This window comes from Camelus bactrianus, chromosome 6 (assembly GCF_048773025.1).
Source record: "Camelus bactrianus isolate YW-2024 breed Bactrian camel chromosome 6, ASM4877302v1, whole genome shotgun sequence".
Lineage (NCBI taxonomy): Eukaryota > Metazoa > Chordata > Mammalia > Artiodactyla > Camelidae > Camelus > Camelus bactrianus.
Genome location: NC_133544.1, coordinates 102,046,806 through 102,073,039, shown reverse-complemented (window position 1 = coordinate 102,073,039; position 26,234 = coordinate 102,046,806). Strand labels below are relative to the sequence as shown.

The following is a 26,234-nucleotide window of genomic DNA, read 5'->3' as shown; positions in this document are numbered from 1 at the left end:
AACATTTACTCTGATTTCTCAGAATGTTTCGCAAAGCCGGTTTCAAGTAAAAGCAGTTTGCATAGGAAAACCGAGTTGGTGTTAGTACATTGCCATATATATGAAAGCTGCGTAGTTTCCCTAGTCCAGAAATTCTGTGTTCCCAACAAGCTTGGTGAAGGACGGCCTCCACACTTATACAGATCTGAAAATAGAGCATGTGGAGTGATGTTCTTTCATCCAGCATAAAAGGCAGAGTGACATGTAGAAACACATTCTCTGATTTCTCAGCATGTTTACTAACGCCGATTTAAAAGTAAAAGCTGTTTGTGTGGAAAACTGCATTGGAGAGAGTGCCTCCCCTTAGATATGTAAGCAGCGTAGTACCCCTAGACCAGAAAATCTTGTTTTCCAACATTTTAAGTGAAGGACGTCTCCAACACTCATCCAGCTGTCATAAGTGAGCATATGGAGAGGCGTTCTTTCATCCTGCATTGAAGGTTAAGTGACATACTGAAACACTATCTCTGATTTCTCAGCATGTTTCTCAAAGCCGGTTTCAAGTAAAGCGGTTTGCAGTGGAAATGAGGGTTGGTGCTAGGACGTCCCCAAATATAAGAAAGCAGCGTAGTTCCCCTAGTCCTGAAACTATGGTTCCCAACAAATAGGTGAAAGAAGGCTTCCATACATATACAGATTTGAAAATAGAGCATTTGGAGTGGCGTTCTTTCATCCATCATAAAAGGCAGAGTGACATGTAGAAACACATTCTCTGATTTCTCAGCGTGTTTACTAACGCTGGTTTCAAAGTAAAAGTGGTTTGCTTAGGAAAACCGCGTTGGAGCGACTGCCTCCGGTTACATTTGTAAGTAGCTTAGTTCCCCTAGACCAGAAACTCTGGGCTTCCAACAAGTAAGGTGAAGGACACCTCCAACACACATTCAAATGTCAGAAGTTATCATGTGGAGAGGCGTTCTTTCGTCCAGCATTGACGGTTAAGTGACATACAGAAACACTTACTCTGATTTCTCAGTGTTTTTTTCAGAGCCGGTTGCAAGTAAACATGGTTTGCAGTGAAAAACCGTTTTGGTACTAATGCATCCCCATAGATATGTATGTAGCGTAGTTTCCCTACCCCAGAAACTGTGGGTTCCCAATTAGCTAGTTGAAGGACAGCTTCCAAACTCATACATTATCTAAAAATTGAGCATGTGTTGTGGAGTTCTTTCATACAGCATAAAAGGTGGAGTGACATATAGAAACACTAACTCTGATTTCTCAGCATGATTCTGAAAGCTGGTTTCAAGTAAAAGCTCTTTGGAATGGAAAAGCCAACTGGAGCTTGTGCCTCACCTTTTATAAGTAAGTACCGTAATTCCCCGAGACCAGAAACTGGGTTCTCAAAAACCTAGGTGAAAGTTGGCTTCCACTCACATATGTTTCCAAAATGGAACAAGTGTAGAAGAATTCCTTTGTCTCACCTAAAGAGCAAGGCTAAATCTCAAGCACTTACCATGATTTCTCTGCATGTTTACTTGAGTAGATTTAAAGCTAAAAGCATTTTTCGCTCAGATACCTAGTTAGAGCTTATTCCTGCTGTTATATATATCGGTCGTGCAGTGCCCCAACACCACAATTCTGTTTTCCAGCAGTGTTGGTGAAGGGTGGCTTCCACACATATTCAGTTTTCTCTCATCCTCATTCTTCTGCTTAGACATCAATGCAGGTTGTGTATTGTGGAAGCCAAGGAAATTTTTTTTCATTTAGGATCAGCCTCGGAGAAAACTGAGACCTGCTTCTGCTTCTTTTCCCTGGTAGATTTCCTCTTGGTGCATTACCAATCCTCAAGAGTGAGTTCCTTTAACCAAGTAATTATTTCAAAAAAATGAGCAGGTTTCCATATGGCCATTACTTCTTTTATATTCTTGCTTTTTAATACCTCTCTTCCATCTCTTTATCTCCAGGTGTCTTATTTCTATGTCCTTTGGTTTGGGCTGATGGCTAATCAGCATTAGTGTAGAAATTGTTGCTTGATATTACTGATCTATATTCTTTCCATGGATATTTGATTTATCATTGGATTTTAGGGAAGATAGTTTCTTTAAAAAATCTCTGGTAAGTAACTTGCAGAGGACCCTGATTCTGTTGGTCTAGAACTATAATGCTTAATTTCTGAATAAGTGATACTTTCACAGAGCTCAAAATTCCAAAGGTTTGCGTGTCACCTCTGTCCCGAAGACTTTCAAACTTTTCTTTGGGGGCACTCAGAACTGAGTGTGTGTGTGTGTGTGTGTGTGTGTGTGTGTGTGTGTGTGTGTGTGTTTGTGTGTGTGTGTGTGTCCTTCTGGACTTAGTTTAGCCTGAAATGAGCAAAGGCAAGTACCCCCCATTTTACACAATCAATAGACGACTTTCACAATTTGATACCTTTTAAAAATATATGAACTGTAATGTTGTAGAATTTTACAAGAGGCAGTGACCTTCAGGACTGTCAGCAATGGAGGCAGAACAGTTGGAGGGACAGCAGGTGCTCGTGCTCAGTGGCTGAAGTCACACAACATCCACGGCCACCTCTGGTTAATCTTATAGAGTGGGTGCTGTCTGCAGGCTTTCAGGGCTGTGCCCCCTCCCCACCAAACATATATATTAGGAAAAGTGGTGAGCCTCAGTATGAGAAACAATAAAGAATTTGTAGGGGAAATTGAGTTTATTGTTTTTAAAAGAAAAATTAACATCCAGGTAGTTTAATTTCAGCTCCTAATAGACTGATGTGTTGACATTCACAAGGATGCGTAAACACCTGCAAGATCATGGGGCAGGACCGGAGACTCTGAAGCAGCAATCACCACACACAACTTCCACTGCTGTCCTTGATAGCCTTATAGAATTACTTGATTAAGAAAAGGCCATAGATTTTAAATATCATCATTTTGAGAAACCAGTACTTTTGAAATCTTATATACTAATGTAACTGAATTGGATAAAGAAATGTTAAATGTGTAATAAAGCATCCAAAGAGGTAATGATTACTGAAAACACCACAAATTGAAGAGGACCACAGCATAATGTGCATATATATTTTAATGATCTGGAAGAATCAGCTCAGAAGTCTATTCGAGACATCTAGAGATGATGTCAAAAGTGGGTGTCCTTGGATAGCTTTTTGTGAATGTTAGAGTGAAGTCAGGGTCAGGTACACAAAATTAGTTTAAAAACAAAAGGTGAACCAGATTTCTTTTCAAAAATCTATTGTGTCTTGTTAGAAATCATCAAATCCAGTGTCAAGGGAAGGAAAAAAAAAACCTAGTGACCACGTGACTGTTTCAGGAGCTGGTAGTAAAATGACAGTTGACAATTTTGTAAATTAGATATGATCTTGATGTCCAACTGACCCAAAGATTTTTAGTCCATGTGCCAATAATATATCAAGGAATAAATAGTGATATATGTTTTATCAGCTCTGTTATCCCCCCTTCAAGCCTGCATTTTGATTGGGAAACTAAGAACTTCTACTGCAGGGAGGGGGATTTTCAAAAATGGAGTGTCCCCCAACCGAGAAAATTAAGAAAATGTAGCCATACACTGTAGAGACACAGGGAGATCTGTTGAGCCAGATGACACTTGCTTTACTGTCAACTAGTGGAGGTGCAGCTTTTTGAAGACTTGGGTACCACGTTGCTGCCTTTCTCAAGGTATTGCCGACGGCTCTTGAGAAGCGATGAAGTGAGGCCAAGGAATTAGCCTCCGAATTCCCTTTGCCATGGATGTTGTCTCTATTCGCCACTTTTAAGCTTTAGCTTAGACAAGTTGCCGTGTCTTGCCAAGTGAGCTAAATACACTAAGTACATCTTGAAGCACACGACTCTTTCCTCCTCACTGCAGCAGAGGACCTCTGCATTGGAGCATCCTGAGATGTCATCAATTGTCATTTTTTATGTTCGGAATCATTAAGGATGCTATGTCCACATGGATGAGGAGGGTAAGATTTCATTCTCTAAAGTGTCAATGATGGGTTGACCTTTTCACTTAAAGGGTCTCACATCAACAAATGCGTGTCTGTTCTGGACCAAGAAGAAACAAGTGTTTGAAAAAGAATAGCTTGAAAGGTCAGTGGGACATGTCAGGCATCTTCTTCATGTCCTCAAGTTCGGGTATCCAACATGGTTTTCCTATCCTGAGTGATACTGACAATTTGCCGTGCTCTGTGCCACATGTATACCAAAGGCTTTCCTAAATAAAATATCTAGAAATGGTAACATTCTTGATATGTGTTAAACCGGGGGATGTGAAGGATTTAAAATTAGTCCCTAATGTGCATTGATTTTTTTAAAGACATCAATTTTATAGAAACTTTTGAAGAATTAAAGTGACAGAAAATTACAAAGCACCTTTTCCTTCTGGTAAGAAAGGGTTCTGTATTCCTTTATTGATGAATGTAACATAGAATCAGTACTAATATTGTTTGTATTGTACTTAGTGTTTACAGAGTGATTCACAGATATTCTCCTATTTCATCTGTGCAATGACCTCTGGAAGATAAGATTTCCTAGTTATGCTTTTTAATGTCTATTTTTAACTCTGTCTAAAAGCAGATTGAGCCCCATTTGCTCAATTTAGAAGGCTGGACTGATATTGTGTCAGAACATTCCATGAGGCAGAGGAAAGTAAGAGACTGGGGTTCTACATGATGGAAGCTGCTCCTGAAATGATTTGACCAGCAGTCTTATCCATTTTTCCCAAGGCTGGAAACAAAACATAACCCAAGACAAGGAAAACAAGGATCCCATGTGACTCCAGCCTTGGCACGTAGAGTCACTGCTGTCTTTCTGTGCCTTGGAGAGGAGGATGCTTTGGGACTGTGTTCTACAAACTCTGTTTTGTTTATCTCCACAGTGTCTTGTTTTACTGGCATATGCTGTAACTTGATTTAAATTTCATAGCTTTAAAACAAAAATCAAGATCTCTTTATCATTTATTAACTATTTGGTAAAGAGTTTTTGGTGAATATTGAACTTTATTATTAGGTCTTACCATGGCAATGCACAACACCTAGTTCCCCAGATAACAGCAGTGGCTTAAACATGCTAAAATTGTATTTCCCTCTTACATAAAGAAGTCAAGCAATCGGTAGCCCAGGGCTGGTTTGCATGATGGCCCCTGGGTCAGAGAACAAGATGCCTGTTATCTTCAGCCCATCAACCTGATGGCCCAAAGTGGCTGCCTGTGGGTCAACCATCAGGTCCACATTCCAGGCAGCAGAGAGGAGGGAAGAAAGGTGCTTCAGTTCCCTTTTGGGATGGTTCTGTAAAGTCCCAGGTAGCTTTCCTGCTTTTATCTTGTTTTAGACAGAGGGCTGAGAGACAGCTTGCTATGAGGTAAGCTCAACTCAGGACCAGCCTTCTCCCTCGAGGGGAGGGGAGGGAGTGCGCGGGGAGGAACCGATCATCCTGCACATGGTGTAAGACACCACGATGAGCCGCCGGGGGCCTCTGCAGTCCGCCCATTGCTTTGGGCTGCACTGAGCGGTTGGTAACGATTGAGATTTTCACGTAGAGGTGCGTGTATGCTTGAACAATTGCTCGGTTCATTTAAACTAGTGGCTACCAGAGCACGTTGGAGAACACATTTGTTCTCACCTTCTAGCCAGTGACCCTCCCGCCAGGTTGCTGTCCTGCTGTTCATTTCCACGTTATTTTCCAAGACTTCCAGAGGAAATGTAAGCAGCCTGATGCTCAAATGCTTTTCTGTGTGATTCCCCCCTTGTTCTTTGAAGGAAAAACAAATTGCCCAGAGAAGAGTGGACAAAATTCCAACCCTCCATTTCTTTAAAGCTCTGAGATTTGGTGTTAGGAAATAGAAGAAAATTCCAGAAACACCGTTAAGAAACATTATTTCTTTCAAATGTGATTTTTAACAGCAAAGGACAATATAATTTATAGAACAACTTTTAAGACAATTGAATTGGCAGTAAGTTCACATAATGAAACTTCCAACAAGTCTTTATATTTCTCCTGGAAATTCCTTGGCTATTGGTGTAAATTATTAATAATTAATATCAGCTTTCTATTCTTTCTCTTCCTGTAGTTGTAGAGTTACATGAAAATAGCTTGTTGTGTCACTGAGAAAGCCTCCTGGTCAGCCTTCTAGTTAAACAGCTTGTGTGTGTTTCGGTGGCAGGTGTGCTAAATAGTAGTTTTCAGGCACTTGGGGGATGCCCATCACACCAGCACTGTGGGAGCCTATTTCTCACCCACGACCAGGTGAGACCCTCCTTTCCTCCACTGCCTCGCCCAGCCCCCCGCATTCTGGTTATTTCTCACCACCCAATTTCATCAGATTCAGCCCTGCACAAGCAGAACAAGTCTTGGTTTCTCAAAGACCAGGATCTTAGTTCTAGGTTTTCTGTTAAAGGACAGTGTATAAAATCAGGCAAATTTATGTGTCTATTGAGTCCTCGGGATCTCTGCAATTAAAACAAGAAGTTGAGTTACAATACTATTCTTTTCCACTTCTGAATTTCTATAACTCCACACAATAGCTTTTTTATTAATTAGCTAAAAATTTTTCCAGAATATATTTTCCTAAGATTCACAAATATCTGTTACTTTATATTTAAAGATGCTATATTTAAAAAATGGAATAATTATTTACTTTTAAAAAGTAATTTAAGTCAAGAAATGTTTGATACTGAAAGTTTACTATGAGTCCAAGTATGTAAGCTTAATTTTTGTGGTACTGTCGTTAAAACACACAACGTGAGAGTTGTGGGTTAAGTTTTATCTGGGGCAAAATGAGGACCAGAGCCCAGGTGTCAGCATCTCAGAGAGCTCGGAGGAACTGCTCTGAATTTGAGGGGGAGTTCAGCATTATATGAGATTTCATTGAATGCTGACGTGCAGTCAAGTATACGTTAAGTCAGAGGCTGCTGCTATTCGAGGAACAGGTGTCTCTGTTAATGATTTTAGTGCTTTTCTAGATAGGAGGAGATGCAAGAATTTGGGCTCATAAAATTTCCTGAAAATGTATAACTATCTGAAAGATTTTCTGCCCATTTTCCCAGAGCACAGAGCGCCCCATTCCTGATCTCCACCCTGAACTACTTTCAGAGGGTGTTCAAGGTCAGCAGCTGCAGCGGCTCATGACTTAATCAAATCAGAGGCAGATGACAAGTGCCAATTTTTAGTTGACAATATGTATATATTGTAGGAAAAAATGTTACTTTCCAACCCTACCCCTGTTTTACTTTTAGTTAGAGGTCAACTGATAACTGTTAGATGACTTAAGTCAGATGAGGGGTGAAGGAGTCGTCTCGTGAGCCGGCCAGTGCTCTATGTCAGCCTCCTTGATCACATTCAATTTTCTTTCTGTTCAAACAGCATGCATCTGATTTTATGAAGTTTGGAGACTGTCCTGAGCACATGGGGTCTGGAAGTGGCCCTGTTCCTGTGGTCATTGTTTATTCTGTGAATTATGGTGTGAATCTTTATGTGCCCAAGCTTCATCATAATTTCAAACTTTAAGGATTTAAATATGGGAGATGGATGCCAAGTTCTGGGAATAGATTTTCAGGATAACAGCCAGGATTGGTAAAAAGTAGGGAGAATGGATACAGCCTTTAAAAAAGAAAAGTTATTTTACAATTTCTGGCAGATAAATTAAAGTCCTTGTTGGGATTCTATCAGGAATGTTTAATTGGGAGACCTACCTCCCATTTTCATGAAATAAAATAATTTTATTATTTGTTTAGTGCCTACTGTCTAACAAATAAGTATCCCCTTTGCATATATTTTTATCATTTAATCTCTACAAAGATTCCCTGGAGAACACACGTGTCACAGGTGAGGGAACCAAGATCATCCAGGGTAAGTGGCTGGAAGGCAGATGGGTTGGAGGGCTTACCCTCCTTCAGGCTGAGACAGAGACACCAAGGTTTATTGACAAGCGTGTAGCTGAAGTGGTTTATTTAATACTTTGCTTCCTTGATGAATTGGATCTCTTGAAATTGTTTATGTCTGTCTTATCTTCCCCTCTCTCCTCTGCCTCAGGACTTCTCCTCGTAAGTAGTATGAATTCAGCCTGAGCTGATTCAGGAAAATCAGAAAATAAAAAATTAGCCCACACAAATGACTTCTTAGTCCTTGTAATTCAGTACTTCCTAAAATTCTCAGAAACGCAAGGAAGGTGTGTTACCTCGGGGACTGAGTGCATTTGAAGTGTGAGAAATATTAAGTGTGATCTGGTAAAGGCGCAGGCTCTATAGACAAAGATCCGGGTTTGGATCCTGGTTCCATCAAGTACTGGAAACATGACCACCTACAGCCTCAGATTCTTCATGTGTTAAATGGGCTGATGGAGCTCACCTCCAAGTGGTCAGGTCAAAATGAGATTGTACGAGTGACTCTCAGGCAGAATGCTTGGCAAAGTGCTAGTTGCTCTTGCTGGTTTATAATGTCCTCTTAGGTAATTCCGTTGTCCATTGGCTTGAGAATACCTCCTCATTTGATTTAAGAAAAATAGCATGCCTTAAGAATTTTAAAAATAAGGAATGAAGATTTACTGATTAATGCTGGGTGTATTTTTATAGGTCATTTATTTAAAAAAAAGTAGGAGTTCTCTAAAGAGAATTTATTCAGTGTGCCTAGAATATGATTCAGTTAAAAATGGTTTTCCTTTAAATACTTTTCAGAAATTTTCTGTGATATTTTTCTTGAAAAGTACTTGAAGATTTCTGAGGAGGTTTTACATTTAGAAAAGTTTATTCTTGTAACAATTGACACATTAAATAAATGATTCATATCCCTGGACAGCATAAAGCACTGGCTTTTTTTTTTTTAATATATATAATTTTGGTGGTTAGTTCTATGACATTTTATTGGGTAGAACTATCTCCCATTTCCATTTTACAGGCAGAGAAGATGAGTCATACGATACTCACTATACAAGAGAAGCAGAGGCTGATTAATTTGGGCAGAAGTGTAAAAGGGTGTGGAGAAAAAAATCGTTGACTCGCAAACTGGACGCATTCTGTGGTGCTGTGCAGCTGAAACGGATTTGATTTTGCTTCTGGGTTGTCCTAGGTTTTGGCACATGTGCCTGGAAATGTCTCTCGGGCAAAGATGCTTATTTAAGAAGGTTGTCATTGTAAATGTTCTTAAGAGTATTAAACAAATTCCACAGCAAATAAATGAACATGTTTGGAAGGTTTTCCACCCTAATGTAATTTCCAGAAAACAGACATGATTCACTTGCTAAACCAAACACACAGGTACAATAATGAGCCTGGCTCACATGACTGGACAGCACGGAGGGAGCCTCATCTATTGGCCTGGGTTATGCTGCAGTAACTGCACCTGAAATTTTAATTAGAATTTATTTACAGCGAGTGCTGCTTCCGCGTTTTTCTCCCCAAAGTAAGGAAGCGCCCTCAATGCCTGGCCATTAGTCTGCAGAGCCCCGCGGCTCACACACTCCCCTGCTCATCAGGAGGCTGATGGAGCCAGTTTGCTTAGACACACTTAGCTACACTCGCAGCGGGGATCATCAGTCTCTTCTGTGTGTTGATCTCCACGTGCAGGGGAGAAAATCGACTTTTGCTGCCGACAAACGCTAATTGACTACCAGTTGTTTCAGAGGGACTGTGATGTTGAAAACTGGTGTCCCATTCATTTTTATATGTTGGATGCTGACAAATTTCACGGCAACACCTTCACGGTAAGTACACCCACCAGGGAGGGTGTCGGAGTTTGAATCTGTGTGTTTTAGTATTCAGATCCTGGCACTGGTCAGTTTACAGTGTTCTCGCTGGGTTTGGGAGACTGTTTCTGGAGCGATTTCTTTGGCTTCCAATAAATTTGCAAAGCCGTCTCCTTCAGTCGATTTCTGATGAGTTGAGTTGGGAGGGGCATGTGAAATTGGGGTGGGCAGAGAGGTGCAATGAAAACTAGCCACCATCTGATTACCTTTCATTTTTTGTGGGCCAAAAATGCTTGTCTTCTTTTCTTTTCTCCTCCATTCATCCCTTCAGGTCAGGGAGTCGTCTTCAAGAATTTCTTCCTAAAATGTAAAGTAATGATGAAGGCAGTGTGTTTCTGTGGTTGATTTCATTTGATTTGCTTTCATTGTTAAAGATTTTCTGGTGAGGTTCTTATAGCTCTTAAAAGCTGGAAGAGCAGCAATACCAAGGAGAGAAAGTCAGAGAAATGAGTCAGCGGCCCCTGTGAGGTCTGGGGGACGAGGGCAGGAGGTGGGGCGGAGGCAGCACCGTGGCCTCACCTGCAGCCCTGAGGGCAACGTGCGCATGTAAAGCCAGCGTCTCTTGTCACCATGTGTTCTAACAGGACTCCCACTAAAGGAATGCGAGGAGATTTGGGGAGGCCTTAACTTTTACCCTCTTGCCAAACATCTTTAATGCTGACTGTATTTATTCAAGATGACACAGAGATCACCTGCAGAGTGTGAGGAAGCGGTGCTTGCTTCCTGTCTTGCCCGCCCCAGGCTCACTCATCAGACACCTGATTCTTGCAGGCACTGCAGTGCCCGTGGGGGGAGCTCTGCTCCTCGGGGAGCTGGGCACGGCAGTGCGCACATTGAAGCCGGCCGCACCATCGCTGATCCCACTCCAAATGGTGAGATGAGCCCTTTGTGTAAGTAGTAGAGGTGGGATCCAGAGTCTTCCTGTGTTTGAGTTTTGCAGTAAAGCCAACTTGGAGGAAAGAAAGAAAATGCCTACTGTTCCATGACTGTGTCCTAAGGGTTTAAAGCTCACTGTGGAGCACACGTGAGATCTCATTCAGTAAATACTCTGGGGTCTTGATTCTGACTTGTCTTGAATTTGGCATTCTCATGTTATTTCTCTTAAAATATGTCTAAGCAATCATTTTTGTTTGATGGTTATGTGTGCATAAGGGTCCTGAAGAAACTGTTGTGGATGGAAGTGTGGGTACCAGAAGGGCTGGTGGCCCTGGGGGCTGCCCGAGCTCCACACCATTTGTTACCAGCAGTCTTTCAGATTGCATCTTATTCCAGAGCTCATCGGGGCTCCCATCTCTCACTACGTGACTTTAGAGAATATTTGTTCAGAGGGGAGGGGACGGGGTGCTTCCAAGTTTGGGTTCTGGGGTTCCCTGTCTAAAGGTGGCACTGGAACAAATCATTTATTCATGGAGTAATGAAGCCCCCCAGTCTCGTGGCTAATTGGGACTCCCAGTCCTTCTTCATTTTAGGAGCTGGAGGGCTTGTGTTAGGCCCCCAAACCTGTTTTTTGGTGAGCTTTCAGTCCTATAACTCCACCTGGGTTGTCCCGTTTCAGTCACATGACTTTGATTTTTGCAGGTAGGTGTGAATCCTGGATAGTGCCTGGGACTTCCTGGTTTCCCCTACAGTAGGGACACTGAAGAAAGTTCACCCCATAAGGTGTGTTCGGGGGCCTCGAGGACAAGTAGGGACCCACAGACAGATGTCTGGATGGGTGGTGATCAGGCCCAAGTCTTGGAAGAACAGAGATTCCATTACTGTTTTAACAGTGAAATTGAAGGAGTAATTCTGGAAGGTCTGATGCAACTGAGATTTAAATTATTATATGGTTTTTATTGTTAGCAGGAGTGGTTTTTAATCCTTAGACCCAGTCCCCCCTATTGACAATAAATATTTTGTAACCTTTCTTTTCTGGTGCCCGGAAGTGAACGTCATAGAAAATGTAACCTAACTATAAATATGATAAACAAATAGACAGGTAGATGGAAAGATGTTTTGCCTAAATTCTTATATTATGGGGTATTTTATATTCTATGCTAATTAGTGACCACTCAGGACAAAAGGCACATACAAAGGGAGTCACTTCTAATAAACTATTTTTCCAACCCTTACCTAACTGGGAAACAAGTGGCTTCAGAATGTTAGAGCACCTCCCAAGTCCCTGGGGAAATCTCCTTGTCAGAGTTAAACTTGCTTATGGTGTCCTGTGCCAAGTGCAAGCAGATGCGGTTCGGAAGCTGCCCGGAGGCTGACTCCGGGGATTCCTTCTCCGTCGCAGCTGTGAGGGAGCCTGTCTTTCCTGACCACAACCAAAGAGGCGATTTTGAATCTCTTAAAACTGCCATACCAGTGTATATCACAACCCTCACAAGATACGTTGAATAAAGTAGAAAACTTTAAGTGTCTCCTTTAGGATAGAAATAGGGTATAAAAGAAATAAATTAAAAAATTCTAGTGCCCGAATAAGTGCTACATTACACTGGCTGCATTATATGGTTAGAAAACTTCATTACCGCTTTACATACCACATCTTGTATTTAGATTTTATTTATCTTTTTTTCCCTAAAGAAAAAACAATCATTTGATGAGTTCTTGTGTCAGAGGTGATGAGCAGAGAGCAAGTGTAAAACCGGGAACCGTGGTGCTGGTTAGTCTAAGACCATCTCCGTCACTGCGCAGATCATCTTTACTCATTTTACTGCACTTTTTGGAATCACCTTCTCACTTGGAAAAACTCCCGTGTCAGTTGGATTTGCTAGTAAAACAATTCTTTTTCTTACCTAGAACATCAGTGATGTTTTCAAGATGATAAAAAAAATTTGCCCATGGCATTTAAACAGTTGCTTGTTCTCGTAACTCATGGCTCACGGTCTCGTATTTGTCACAATTGGAACTGTGTTTTCTTTGTGCAAATTCTCATTGCTTTGGTGACGCAGGGACACTTGTCCTTACTGGATGGAATATGATAGTAGTTTTTTGCATTCTCTCCCTAAATCTGGAGTCCTGTGTTATGTTTCCTGTTAACTTAAAAAATAGGAATATTGTTATTTACCTAAATATCTAACCTCACACCAGTGGTGCATATCAAATTGGTCCAAATAAGAATTCCAATATTAAATGAAACAGTAATTCCACAACCCACTTTTCCAAAAATTTGGATTGATGGTTCAATTATACCAGGGACATTAGCTGTTTTAATTGAATCAATCATTGCTTTCTTCAATAAAATTTTCCATTCCATCTGCTCTTTTGGTTTATTGTTCTTCAGTGTTTCATTTGCTTTCTTTCCCAAAAATATATGATTTTGGCTTTTGTCATTGAAAACCCTTACTGGTTTTGCTACCTCATGCTGGAGAGGAAGGCTTGTGACTGTTTTATAGTCACTGGTTTCATGGTTGTATGAGTGCTTAATGCCACGTTGCAGGGGTGTGGAGACCTAATGAATTGTGTACATAAAAGGCTTAGTCTACACTGAGTGCAGGGTTAGTGTTCACAGCCCATGTCATCAGTATCATAATTAATCCATTACAATCATCCTCTATTAATCAGTGTTTTCCTTCTAACGTCTCCAGGAGAGGAAATGTAGTAGTCTAAATGCAAATCTTTGCCAAACTTTCAGTCAATTCAAAACCTTTAAAGCTTTGCTGTCAATAGGACTGTGTGCCTTCTATCCCTAATTCTGCTCCTCCTGACCCAGGACGCGGTCTCCACAGCTGATCCATGAGACACTGGATTCTTGGTCCCATGGCTCTGTGTGTTCTGGGACTTCTGGGGACTTCAGCACTGTTTTAGGGGCTTTGGGTCCCACCTCTTCATAGCATTGCTGAGATGAGATCTGTGGGTTCACCCTCATTCTTGACTGTATGGTGCATTTTTTCTAGAACCAACACACGCCACCGTGGCAGCACTACTTTGAACACGTGCTGGGGCAGCGTGTGCTTGTCAGTTCTTGGGTTTAAATTTTCTGTTCTAATTTCTATAATGGGGTATATTGACAGATACACTCCATTTAAACAGAAGCTCTGTGGGGTATTCAGCAACTTCTAAGAACATAAATATTCCTGAAGCAGCTAATCTTCCTCCCAACAAGTGAGGAGCAAGCCGGCAAGTCCTGGGGGCCTGTGGCGGCCAAGCTGTGCAGCCCAGGCTGCTCACCGAGGAACAAGGAGAAAATCTTAAAAACCTACTTCCATGCTGTCTTTCACAGAATCTCAGAAATGAACGTTTTAATATCTAAAGAGGGGTGTTTTTTTAAAATAAATTTTTTATTTTTTTCCTTTTTCAGTTTTATCAGGTAGAATTTTTACAGTTCAACTTCACATACACATATTGCATGTAAATACATGTATAGAGCATACTGCATTTTTTAGTTTACATATATGTACTAATTATTATTTCATAAGAACAGATTAGAGCTTTAGATTTTTAAAATTAGTTACCAGAGGAATAAGGACATCTACAAAAGAATAAACAGAATATGGTAATCCAATCACAAAGGACGGTCAGATGTGCTTGCATATATTCAAGAAATCAAAACAATATTTAGTTCATTTGTGGTCTTATTATTATTGCTATTAATTTTAGATTCCCCATAAATGAAGTCATATGGCATTTTTCTTTCTCTTTCCACCCCACTTCACTTAGAATGACAGTCTTCAGGTCCATCCATGTTGCTGCAAATGGCATCTTTTATGGCTGAGTAGTATTCCATTGTATATATGTATCACCTCGTCTTTATCCAGTCATGTGCTGATGGACATTTGTGTTGTTTACATGTTCCTTGTTCTATGTCCCTTCTGGCAACAATTACGGATTTTAAATATTTTCCACCTTAAAATCCTTCCTGAAGGAGATGTGGTAACTGGAATCAAAAACAGTTACAGCACAGGGTTGTTTGTGATGGCCTTGGGGGCTTGGTAGAAAGGTTGGCAGAAAGGATTTCAGATTCTGATCAAATGAGTCCTCCTCTTGTAGCCCTGCTGACCGCCTCTCTCACGGCCTGCCCTACAAGTCTGACCAGTCCCTTCTGTGAATCCTACTGTATTGTGCACAAATTTTGTCCAATTGGTGTCATCCAGTATGGACCTTAAGTGAGGCACCCAAGCTCCTGTGTTGGTTTCTTCCATCAGCCCTTACTTCCTTGGGAGCCAGGACTGTCTCATTGCCCCAAGGATCCCTAATGCCTAGTGAGATGCATGATAAAGCTGGTACTTAATGAGCACATGGGTCAAATGGAAAAACCTGATGAATAAAAGGCCCTCATTTTTCAGACATGCCTACTTGAGCACATAGGGTAAAATGACATGTCTTCTTGGATTTGCTGTCAAATACTTCAACAAAGGACAAATAAAAGAACAAAGGTCTGAATAAAGGAAATATGGAAAAGTTTGTGAATTCCTTAATCTGGGTGATTGGCTTATTGTACTATACTTACTCATGTATACATAAGTTAGTTTATAATTTTACTGTCATTAGCTGAATAGCAAGTATTAATGCGTATTAATTGAAATCCTTAGAACTGAACAAACTTACCCCACACAAAATCCTTAATATCCTAGTAGTTTGTCTTTCAGAAATCTTTTCCCACAAAGACAGGAAAAAAGGGAAAGGCAGATCCGTGCAGTATTTCCACGTTGTCAAAAGACCAAAGGCCGATACAAAAGAAGAGATTGTAAAAAAGATAAAGAGGCTGAAATCAATGTCCTGAAAACCTAGCTAACAATCCTAAATGGCCCAACTTAACTAACCTCAGCACTGCTGCATCAAGAATGGGGCAAATAGCACCTAGTGGATTTTTTTTTAATAAATAAATAATAATCCAGTTCCTACCACAGGCAATTATGATAAGACTGAGTATAATTTCTAACACCAACCAGTGTACAAATCATAATTTCTACTTGATTCAAACTGCTTCTTCTATAAAATTTGAATCTTTTTATTCTTAAGACAGATTTGTGGCCTATGACCTAGTGATAAAATTTTCAACTGGCTTGTATTAAAAAAGGTTCACCATAGTGAGAGTTTATTACATCAAGTATTCCTTTTTGGGAAACCCATGTGCCTTGTCATTCTCTTTCATAAGATTTCCTGTGGAAAATTCAATCCTTCATTCAGGAAAAGGCTGAGCAATATATCTCATGGGAAAACCTTCATAAACTGCAACACAAGAAAATGAAAATGACAGTGAGCAGCCCGTGAAGCCGGCAGACACACAGCGCACGGCTGTGTTCCCGCCTCGAATTTCTTTAACCAGCAGGGAAAATGTGCATTTCAAGAAATAGACATAAACAATTTTCAGGACCTGAGCACACAATTTCCCTTTCAGGGTTTAGTGGGCTTCCATTTAATTCTATGAGAAATGTTTAAAACAACAGAACAACAGCTGAGATAGGGTTTAAAGTAACTTTTATGTCTTAGTGAAAATAAAGCCAACTGATAGTTATCATTTTTACTTTATTTGATCTCACTCTCTTACTTTACCTCCCCAACCTCCTCCATAAAATGATTGTGAACATCCCCTCCTGTGTCAGAAGGCTAAGTAGAAAGTACCAATCAAATGGAGGTGGGCTTTGTTGTTTTATTTTTCAAAACAAACAAGTTTAATTCATGTGATTTAATAATTTACATCAGAAACAAAGTCTACTCAATAAATGGTAGCCAACACATGTCATCATAGCTGCTCATCAGGTTTGGCCCCACGTTACACACTTTTACATGGACATGTGCCATGTGCTGTCATGGGAAATGGTGAGTGGGGACAGGGCCTCTGCTCTCACAGGGCAGACAGCCTGGTGGGGGAGGCGGTGTTCAATCATTGCCCTTTTTTTTTAATATAATTACAAATTATGGGAAATGCTATTTAAAAAGAACAAAATGAGTCAATGAAAGTGAAAAATACAAGGACAGTATTTAGGCTGAGGGAAGACAGGGAACCTCTTTGAAGAGCTGACACTCCACTGAGACCCAAAGGACAACTCCGGTGCTGCAGGTGAAGGGCAGGGACACATTGATAAAGGGCTGATATCCAGAATATACCAAAATCTCTTTAAACTCAACAAGAAGGATGAACAACCTGATTAAAAAATGAGCAAAATTCCTGACACAGACCTCATCAAAGAAGAAATCTAGATGCCAAAGAAGTCTATGGAAAGATGCTCCACAGCATCTGTCATCAAGGGGCTGCAGACTGAAACAGCGAGGTACCACTGCACACCTGTCAGAACTGCCAAAACTCTGAACACTGACAGCACCGAATGCTGGTGAGGATGTGGAGCGTAAGGAATTCTCATGCATTGCTGGTGGGAATGTAAAATGGCCCAGATACTTTGGAAGACGGTCTGGCAATTTTTTACAAAACTAAACGTACTCCTAACACATGATCCGGCAACTGTGCTCCTTGGTGTTTACTCGACGAAATGGAAACTTATGTCCACACACAAAACTGCATACAGATGTTAATAGCAGCTTTATTCATAATCACCAGAACTCAGAAGCAACTAAGCTGTTCTTCAGTAGGTGAATGGATTAACTGTGGTCCAGCCAGAAAATGGACTATTTTTTGGTGCTAAAATGAAATGAGTTATCAAGGCATGGAAAGACATGGAGGAACCTTAAATGCATATTACTAAGTGAAAGAAGCCAATCTGGGAAGGTTCCGCAACTGTCTGATTCCAACTGTATGGTGTTCTGGGAAAGGGAAAACCACAGAGACTAAAAGATCAGTGGCTGTCAGAGGCTAGAGGGGAAGGAGCAATGAATGAGGTGCAGCACGGAGCATTTTAAGGTCACTAAGACAGACTACTCTGTATGATGCTGTGACGGTGGATACATGTCATTGCACATATGTCCAAACCCACAGAGTGCACACCACCAAGTGTAAATCCTAGTGTTATGTCTGGGCTCTGGGTGATGATGACGTGTCAGTGCAGGTTCACCCATTGTCGCAAATGCATGCTCTGGTGCAGGCGTCAATAGTGAGGAGGCTGTGGGGACAAACTGCAGTTCATACACTGAATCCAGTCCCAGACACCGCTGTTAATAAAGCTCTGTGGGTGTGTGGAATGTCCGGATGCTCTGGCGTCTGAACAGCAGAGCTGAGCAGCTGCACCAGAGATCAGGAGGTTTGCAGACCCTGAAATATTTACTCCCAAGCTCTTGACAGAAAAAGTCTGCTGAGCCCTATTCTAAACGAATCAGAATTCACCCTGATGAGACAGGACAGCAGGGCCCAAACCAGGCATGGTTAATGGGACTGAAGCAATGTTTTAGTTCCAACACCTTTGCTGAAGTCCTGCAGATCCAGCGACAGACTGTAGCCAGGAAGCGTCTGCAGAAGGAGTCGGTAGAAGACCTTCCCGCCAGGCTCCGGGATGCCAGGGGCCGCGCGCTGCACGGGGGCCACCCGCTTGAAGAAGGCGGACTTGCGGTGGAAGCCGATCAACTCATAGAGCTCGGAGAGGATGCTGCACTGCTGAATTCTCTCCTAGGAATGCTGAAGCACAGGGAGAAAAGCAACAAGCATCTGAACGAAACATGTAATGGAAAAAAGACCCGTAAAAAATTTTCCCTTAAAACAGAGACCGAACGACACAGGAAGGAAGAGGAAGGCTGACTTCATGCACTGATGGGACCGGATGCAGAAATGCAGGGAAGCAGCGCTGTGCGGATGCTCCAGACCCCCTCTGGGCCCCACCTTTCCGCGTTCCGCCTCTCCTTTTACTAGAAAGTTCCGTATTCCCTGAAACAGAGGAATCTGCTACCTAAACATGGGACACAGAGAAGGGAAAGAGGAAAAGGACGGGAAAGTAAAGGAACAACAGTTCATCTACACCCTAGGGTTTGGGCGGGACTTTCACCAAACACACAACCTCTCAAAGCACAGAGCACACAGTGAGAGGCTGACAGAGTGACTGCGACTTCTGCTCCTTAAACACAAGCAACCTGCCAGCACACGCTGTACCCGTTACTGAATCATTACAATCATTTCAGAAACTATTACTACCCCAGCTCACAGGCAAGGAAATCTGAATCTCGGGGAGGATTTATTATCATCCTGGACAAATTCCCATGGCCCAGAAGTGTCAGAGCCTCCGGCAGACCCTGGACTAAAATGCTCCTCATCACCACGGGCCCTGAGCCTCAGGCTGAGGCCACGTTAGGTCTGCACCGGCCCAGAGCACGAGTCTGTGGGACAGGGAGTGGTCCCATTTGAAGTGCCAGGCCAAGGCCCTCAGTAACATATGTAATGAAACCAAATACCCAAACTCATTTCCAAGCACTTCCCTGTCCGGTAGGACTGCTCAGCACATCTGGCTTATCACCTGTGCACAGGCTGTGCAAGGGGCCCAGACAGTGACGTGACGTCCCCATGGAAGTGGCTCAGAGACCGCTTCATCACAGGACAGACTCTCCCGGCTTCCAACGTTAACTCTCCATTCCATTTCCAACTGGAAAGTAAGTTTAGACTTGTTTTCCTCTCCAGAAACAAAGACAGTGGTAACATCAGCGGGAAACTCAAGACTGAGGAAGAGTCTCCTGGACATTTGGAAGGATAGGCTGGGGAGGGAACAGAGATAGGGATCAGAAAGACCCGTGTTCCAGTCCAAAGTCTGCACATCACTCGCTTTGACAGTTTCCTTATTAATACAGGTGATAAAATCTAATTATGATTGTTTTGAAAACTAAAAGAAATAACGTATGCCACTAGCATAGGTGTAAAATCCTCCATGAGTGTTCCAGAAATGGACGTGACCATGGTTAGATACTGTCTGCCAAGTCTTGTGTGCTAAGCTCACATCAGCCAGCCAGAGATGTGCCAGAGAATGCCTCAACAGCCAGCAGCCTTCTCCAACTTGGAAACTCACAGTGTCCGAAGAACAGGCAGTGGTGGATGCTTTGGGACACTGTGGAGGTAGCACTCCAGTGATGACTTTAAAAAGCTGGGGAGAATTTAGGGGACCATACAGTTCAAATACAGTAAACTCATTCCATGTCTACAAATATTCATCTGTAGCCATGGTGATTCAGAGAGGAAATACATATTGAAACGTACATCATTTTCCCACATAAGTGCATCAAAACAATTTGGAAAGAATGTAACTTTCTTCTCTAGATCACACAGTGGGGATTACAAGGTTTGTATTGACAGCACTACGTGTAAATCATCTGCAAACGTAACTGGGTCCATTATCAGTCATCATCATTTGAAGGGAAGGATGGAAAAGAACAAAGCCTAGCTAATACGCTCCGGTAATTTGTTGGGTTACGATGTCACAGAGGAGACGGACAGCTCAACAAGGAACCACTCTGCCGTGATCACGGAGCCGAGGAACGGGATGGGCGGCAAGATGTATGGCGCAGCCGTAGCTGTGCCCGCCCTTCTAGGCAGGTACCCAGTCACTTTGACAAGGTGTCAAAAGTGTATGCCCACGTCCTCATCACCTGTCATGCATTAAAGAGAAATGGAAACCTATAAACGGCCAATAACCTCTGTGGGTACACCGTCCAAAGAGCAACGTCACAGTTTGACAACTGGCCATCCCGGTTCCCTGGGCTTCATTCTTGGAGAACCTTAAAAACCACTCCTCTGTCCTCAAGAAGTGCTGCCTACTTGTCCTATCTTTGGCTCAGGGATACAGCACGTTCACGTGGACTTTAATGTCTGCACAGATTTGACTGTCTTTCTCCAGGTTCACTTGTCCATTCTGAAGAGGCCTGAGTTAAGTCCAAACTCCATAAGATCAATTCCCTCCAGTGACAACTCAACGAGCCTGCAATTACAAACCAACTGAACAGGACTGTCCTCAGCTAAAAATGTCACCCGCCCTTCACTGCTTTCTTAATCTCCTGTCCTGGCTAATTGCAACAGTCTAACACCACCCTCCACCAAGTTCCCCAACTATGTCAAATAGAAAGTAAGGTCCATAAAAGAGGTGACAACTCCATAGTCACATCTGAATTCCTAGCATATATTAATGTCAATAAATAGAACTATGATTATGGCTTCTTTCCTTTAAAACCTTTCTGGTTATTTAAATGAGACCATGGAAGGGAGGTGTTTGGGTCCAGTATCTTGATCCAGAAGACTCTGGAGACATTTTTCTAAATGGCTGCCCACTGATTCATTCAAAACACAACTTCTCTTTCCAGGAGGAGCTGTGATTTTCTGCCAGTTTGTTGTCAGTCTCATGCCAGAAGAGATTTAAACTAAATACTTACATTGGATATGTTATTTTTCCCCGCTTCCAAAAAAATTTACTTTCCTTACTTCCTTGCCTTGAGGAATGCTTTTTTACTTTTCTTTCTAATTCACCCTTTTATAAAGCAGGATTCTCAGGATGTGCTTGGCCTTACATAAGAACAGCCATCCAACTCCCAGTGTGAGAGGCCTGGGGCTCATCTCCTGACCTCCTGTCAAGGCAACTGAAACTCAGTTCAGGAGCCAACTGGCCCCCAGGGCTTCTAAGGCTCGTGTATCTCCCAGAATCCCTGCTTTCTGGTTGACTTGGCTTCTGAGGATTTCCCCTCACTTTCTTGACAATTAGCTGTGCAGCTTGAAAGATGAGGAAGGAAGGTCTTATTTCTTAATCAGCATTTTAAGGAACTTATGTAATGAAGGTTTTCAAGAGTTTCTAGAACCCTCCATTGCCGAGACAGAAAACACACTAGATATATTCTAAATCTAGCTATCATGTGCATTTTTTATTTGCTTTTGTTTTCTTAACTGCTAACAGACATTTTTGAATTAAAAAATAAAATAAGGCCCCAAATAGGATAGAACATTGAAGAGGAAACAAAATTAAAGGGCAAAGACAGAAAAATGATAAGTACTCTACAAAGTTAATAGAAAAAATACACTATGGATCAGATCAGCAGTTCTCAGTAACAGCTAATTGAAACCTGACCATGAGGTAAAATGTCTCTCCTGTCAGGAGACGGCCAACAGAAAACAGAATTAAATCAACAAACTAAAATTCTAAGTCTGGCGAAGTAGAGAAGTCTACCAGCTAAATGTGTTTTCTTCTGGAAAAGAGGGAGACTCACAAGATCTTTTCTGTGGAGCCTGAGCCCAGGTGAGGATGGTGAATTGAGCTCTGTAAGTACCCAATTAGCAAAGTGAGTGATGAATAAAGAGACGTGAGCTTTGATGACAGAGATGATACTACTATTCACTTGTCCTGTAAGTATGTCTTCACGTTCAATGATCAATACCTCGGCGTCCTCAGGGATTGAGATTATAGGAAAATGCACAGCCCGGGCCTAGACCTCCTCTGTGATTGTGGCACTGCACTTAGATGTTTCAAGGGCACCACCAACTCCACCCTCTGCCTCTCCCAGCTCAGTCCCATCACTCACAGATGTGACTGGACCCCTCCTTCAGGGCCCAATTTCCTCAGTCAATGAGTCACACCACCCACACCTCACCTACAAAGTTCTCACTGGCACTCCCTCAGCACTGACTGTGTGCTGGGGACCACGCTGCACATTGTGCACACGTTATCTCACTGGATCTCCACAGAAGTCCTGGGAAGTCGGTATATCACTGCTTCAAGTAATAAGATAAATTGTTTCACTTCCTTGAGTGCGTCATCCAAAGTGACATGGCTACTGAGCCACAAACCTGGGACTGAAAACCATTTGAAAATTGAACACTGCTACACCTCATAGCCACCCTACTCTGACTTATCACATCACCTCCTGCCGAGCCTTCTAAATGTTTCTAAGCATTCTACAAGACAAAAGTGATCTACGAGAGCACCCCTCTCCCCTACTTAAATTCTGACAATGACGTTCCACTTCCCTTAGGAGAAAGCCCCACCGGGCCTGAGCACAGCCCAACGGCCCGGCATCCGCGTTCCCTGCGCGGCAGCGCCGCCTCACCCACCACGCAGTGCTACACGTGCCGTGTCCAGGACAGGGATGCTGACTCCGTACAACCCTGGGCTCGTCTTACTCAAACAATGATCAACCTCTTCAGTGCTGACTCTCAGAAAAATGTTTTCTCTGGATGAATCAGTATCTTTTTCCTTACAACTTCCCATCATTGATAATGAGCTCCCCCCAAAAGAGAGAAAACCTAATACTCAGACTCCTTATCTGTAAAGTGTGAATAACAAGGAAATATGAGAGGTTTTAAGCGGAATAATATTCATGTGAGGCTGAGGGACAATTCCCAACATACAGTAAGCACTCAATATGTGCTTACTTAATATTAATAAAATAGATTCCATTCCAGCAACCTTAAATCAATGCTTTATGGCTTTGTCCAAAAGACTACCGACAAACTATTGGACGAACCCCTTTGAGCAGATCCACCCAAGCGTACTGGGATAGGTAAGACTTGACTCCAGTTACAGCTGCAGCCAACCAGCACTACGGGGCGGGGGCAGTTTGCTCAAACTCTTACATGTTGTTTGAGCATTTAGTTGTAGTTATTGAATAAAGACAGGTATTATATAGTCAAAGCTCCTGAAACATAAATCTTCAAAGATTGATGCAAATTAGTTTCAAGTACAACACTCTCACTAGAAATTATTTGAAAATTATAGTCTTAGCTCCTCCACACATCGAAAGGGCATTTTCTTAATGTATCTGACTATATACACTGAAAGGATTGTTTAAAAGAAATTAAGATGAAGCCATAATGAATAAGCTTTCAGTATAATCTGCACAAAGCCCCACCCAAGGGTCTCACTTCTCACTTCCACATAAGTGTTCAGGTAGCTTAACCTGGGTCTTGGTTTCTTATGACACGGGGGTGGGAAGAATTGTGGATAGATTTATGTAGCAAATATAAATCTAGGGTATTTGCTGTGTAGGAATCCTAGAAATAAATAAATTGATATATAGTCCCACCCTTAGGAAGCTCAGCCTTTCCAACTACAACAGCATTAAAAATAAAATGAGAGATACATTTAAGAAAATTTTACAAGATTTGCACATTGAACATTTTGAAGTATCACCAAAAAAAAATTAAAACATCTACATATATGGAAGGCATCCCATGTTCATGGAATGGTAGACAATATTGTTAAAAATGTTAAGACTCCCGAAAGTGATCTACAAATTTAATGGAATCCCTATCAAAATTCCAGCTGACTTCTTTGCAAAAATTGAAGAACTGATGCCAAAATTCATATGGAAGTGCAAGGGACCCAGGTCAGCCAAAACAATCTTGAAAAAGAAGAGCAAAGTTGGAGGACTCACTCAATGGTTACTACAAATCTATAGTACTCAAGTCATTATGGTACTGGCATAAGTTTGGATGCATAAATCTATGAGAAACAATAAAAAATCCAGGGGGGAAACTTACATTTACAGTCATTTTTCCAGAAATGTGCCAACAAAACTCCATTGAAAGAATAGTCTATTCAACAAATGGTGCAGAGACACCTGGGTATCTGAAGGCAAAAGAATGAATCTGGAATCTGGACCCCCGTATTTTATATAACAAATAAAATATTAATTCAAAATGGATCACAGACGGAAACGTAAAAACTAAATGTATAAACATTCTAAAAGAAGACATAGTTTAAATCTTTGTGGTTCAAGGATATGCTATGGCTTCCTAGATACAATACCAAGAGCACAAGTGAAAAAAAAGAAAGATAAAATTGACTTCATCAAATTTGAAACCATTTGTTACAAAGGACATCATCAAGAAAGTGAAATGAAAGGGGAAGGGTGTAGCTCAAGTGATAGAGTGCGTGCTTAGCAAGAAAAATAAAATGAATAAATCTAATTACCTCCCCTAGAAAGAAATTGTTTTAATGTTTAAAAAAACTAAAGTGAAACGACAATCTGCAGAATAGGAGAAAAATTTTGCAAAGCATATATCTAATAAGAGACTAGTATCCAGGATATAAAACAAATGCTTACAACTGACCAATACAAAGAAAATCGACCCAATTTTTAATTATGCCAAGTATTTAAATAGATACACAATTGGCCAATAAGCATATGAAAAGATGCTCAGCATCACTAGCGAAATCAACATCAAAATGATATCTGATTTTACACTCACTAGGATGGTTATAATCAAAACATGGACAATAACAAGTGTCGGTCAGGAGGCAGAGAAATGGGAACCATCAATACGCAGCCATTGGAAAGGGGCAATGGTGCAGCTTCTTTGGAAAAGCCTGGTGTTTCCTCAAAAGGTTAGAATTATATGGCACAGCAATTCCACTCCTAGATATAGAGTCATCCCTCAGTATCCTCGGGGGGTTTGTTTCAGGAACCCCCCACCCTGGATACCATAATCCAAGGATGTTCGAGTCCCTTTACAATCAGCCATCTGGATCCATGAAGTGGAAACTACAGAAATGGCGGGCCAACTGTACAGCCAACAGAATGAAAATATATTCTCACAAAAACTTGCACATCAATATTCATGGCAGTCTCATTCAGAGTAGCCAAAGGTTACAAACAATATCCATCCATCAATGAACGGATAAACAAAATTACCAAGAATAGTCCCACAAACTTTTGGTCATTAAATTTTTGACAAAGTAGGTGAGAACATACAATGGAGTAGACAGCCTCTTCAGAAAATGGTGTAGGGAAAAGTGGACAGCTGAATGTAAATCAATGAAGTTAGGCCACTCCCTCACAGCATACACAAAAATAAATTAAAATGGCTTAAAGACTTAAACATGTAGACAAGACACTATAAACCTCTTAGAAGAAAACATAGGCAAAACATCTGACATACATCTCAACAATGTTTTCCTAGAGCAGTCTACTCAAGCAATAGAAATTCAAGCAAAATAATACAAGTAGGATCTAATTAAACTTACAAGCTTTTGCACAGAAAAGGAAACAAAAAGCAAAACAAAAAGACAATCTATGGAATGAGAGAAAATAGTTGCAATAAATGAAACTGACAAGGGCTTAATTCCCAGAATATGTAAACAGCTTTTACACTTAATAAGAAAGAAAAACAAACAATTCAATTCAAAAATGGGCAGAAGTCCTAAAGAAACTTTTCTCCAATGAAGACATACAAATGGCCAATAGGCACATGAAAAAAATGCTCAATATCATTATCAGAGAAATGCAAATCAAAACTGCAATCAAGACTCAACTCTCACCAGTCCGAATAGCCATCATTCAGAAGTTCACAGACAGTAAATGCTGGAGAGGCTACGGAGAATTGGGAACCCTCCTGCACTGTGGTGGGAATGCAGTTTGGTGGAGCCATTGTGGAAAACTGTATAGAGGTTCCTCAAAAGACAAAAAATTGACCTCCCATATGACCCAGCAATCCCACTCCTGGACATATATCCAGAAGGAACCCTAACTCAAAAAGACACTTTTACCCCAATGTTCACAGCAGCACTATTTACAATAGCAAGACATGGAAACAACCTAAATGTCCACTGAAAGATGACTGGATAAAGAGACTGTAGTATATTTCTCCAATAGGCTACTATTCAGCCATAAAATAATAATAAAATAATGCCATTTGCAGCAACATGAATGGACCTGGAGAATGTCATTCA

At 41.4% G+C, this 26,234-nt stretch overlaps 1 long non-coding RNA gene across 6 annotated transcripts in view; it reads right to left on the bottom strand.

Annotated features, from left to right (window-relative positions):
* Nucleotides 1–16,295: 16,295 nt before the first annotated feature.
* Nucleotides 16,296–26,234, bottom strand: part of LOC141578014 (uncharacterized) — a 56,758-nt gene continuing 46,819 nt past the window's right edge. For 4 of the 6 annotated variants that reach the window (XR_012507871.1, XR_012507868.1, XR_012507870.1 and 1 more), the window contains one exon: nt 16,296–18,223. This is a non-coding gene — a long non-coding RNA (uncharacterized LOC141578014). Of the gene's footprint in view, nt 18,224–19,052; nt 19,288–25,251; nt 25,957–26,234 lie in introns of those variants that run through there. The other 2 variants (XR_012507873.1, XR_012507874.1) reach the window with 2 other exon arrangements.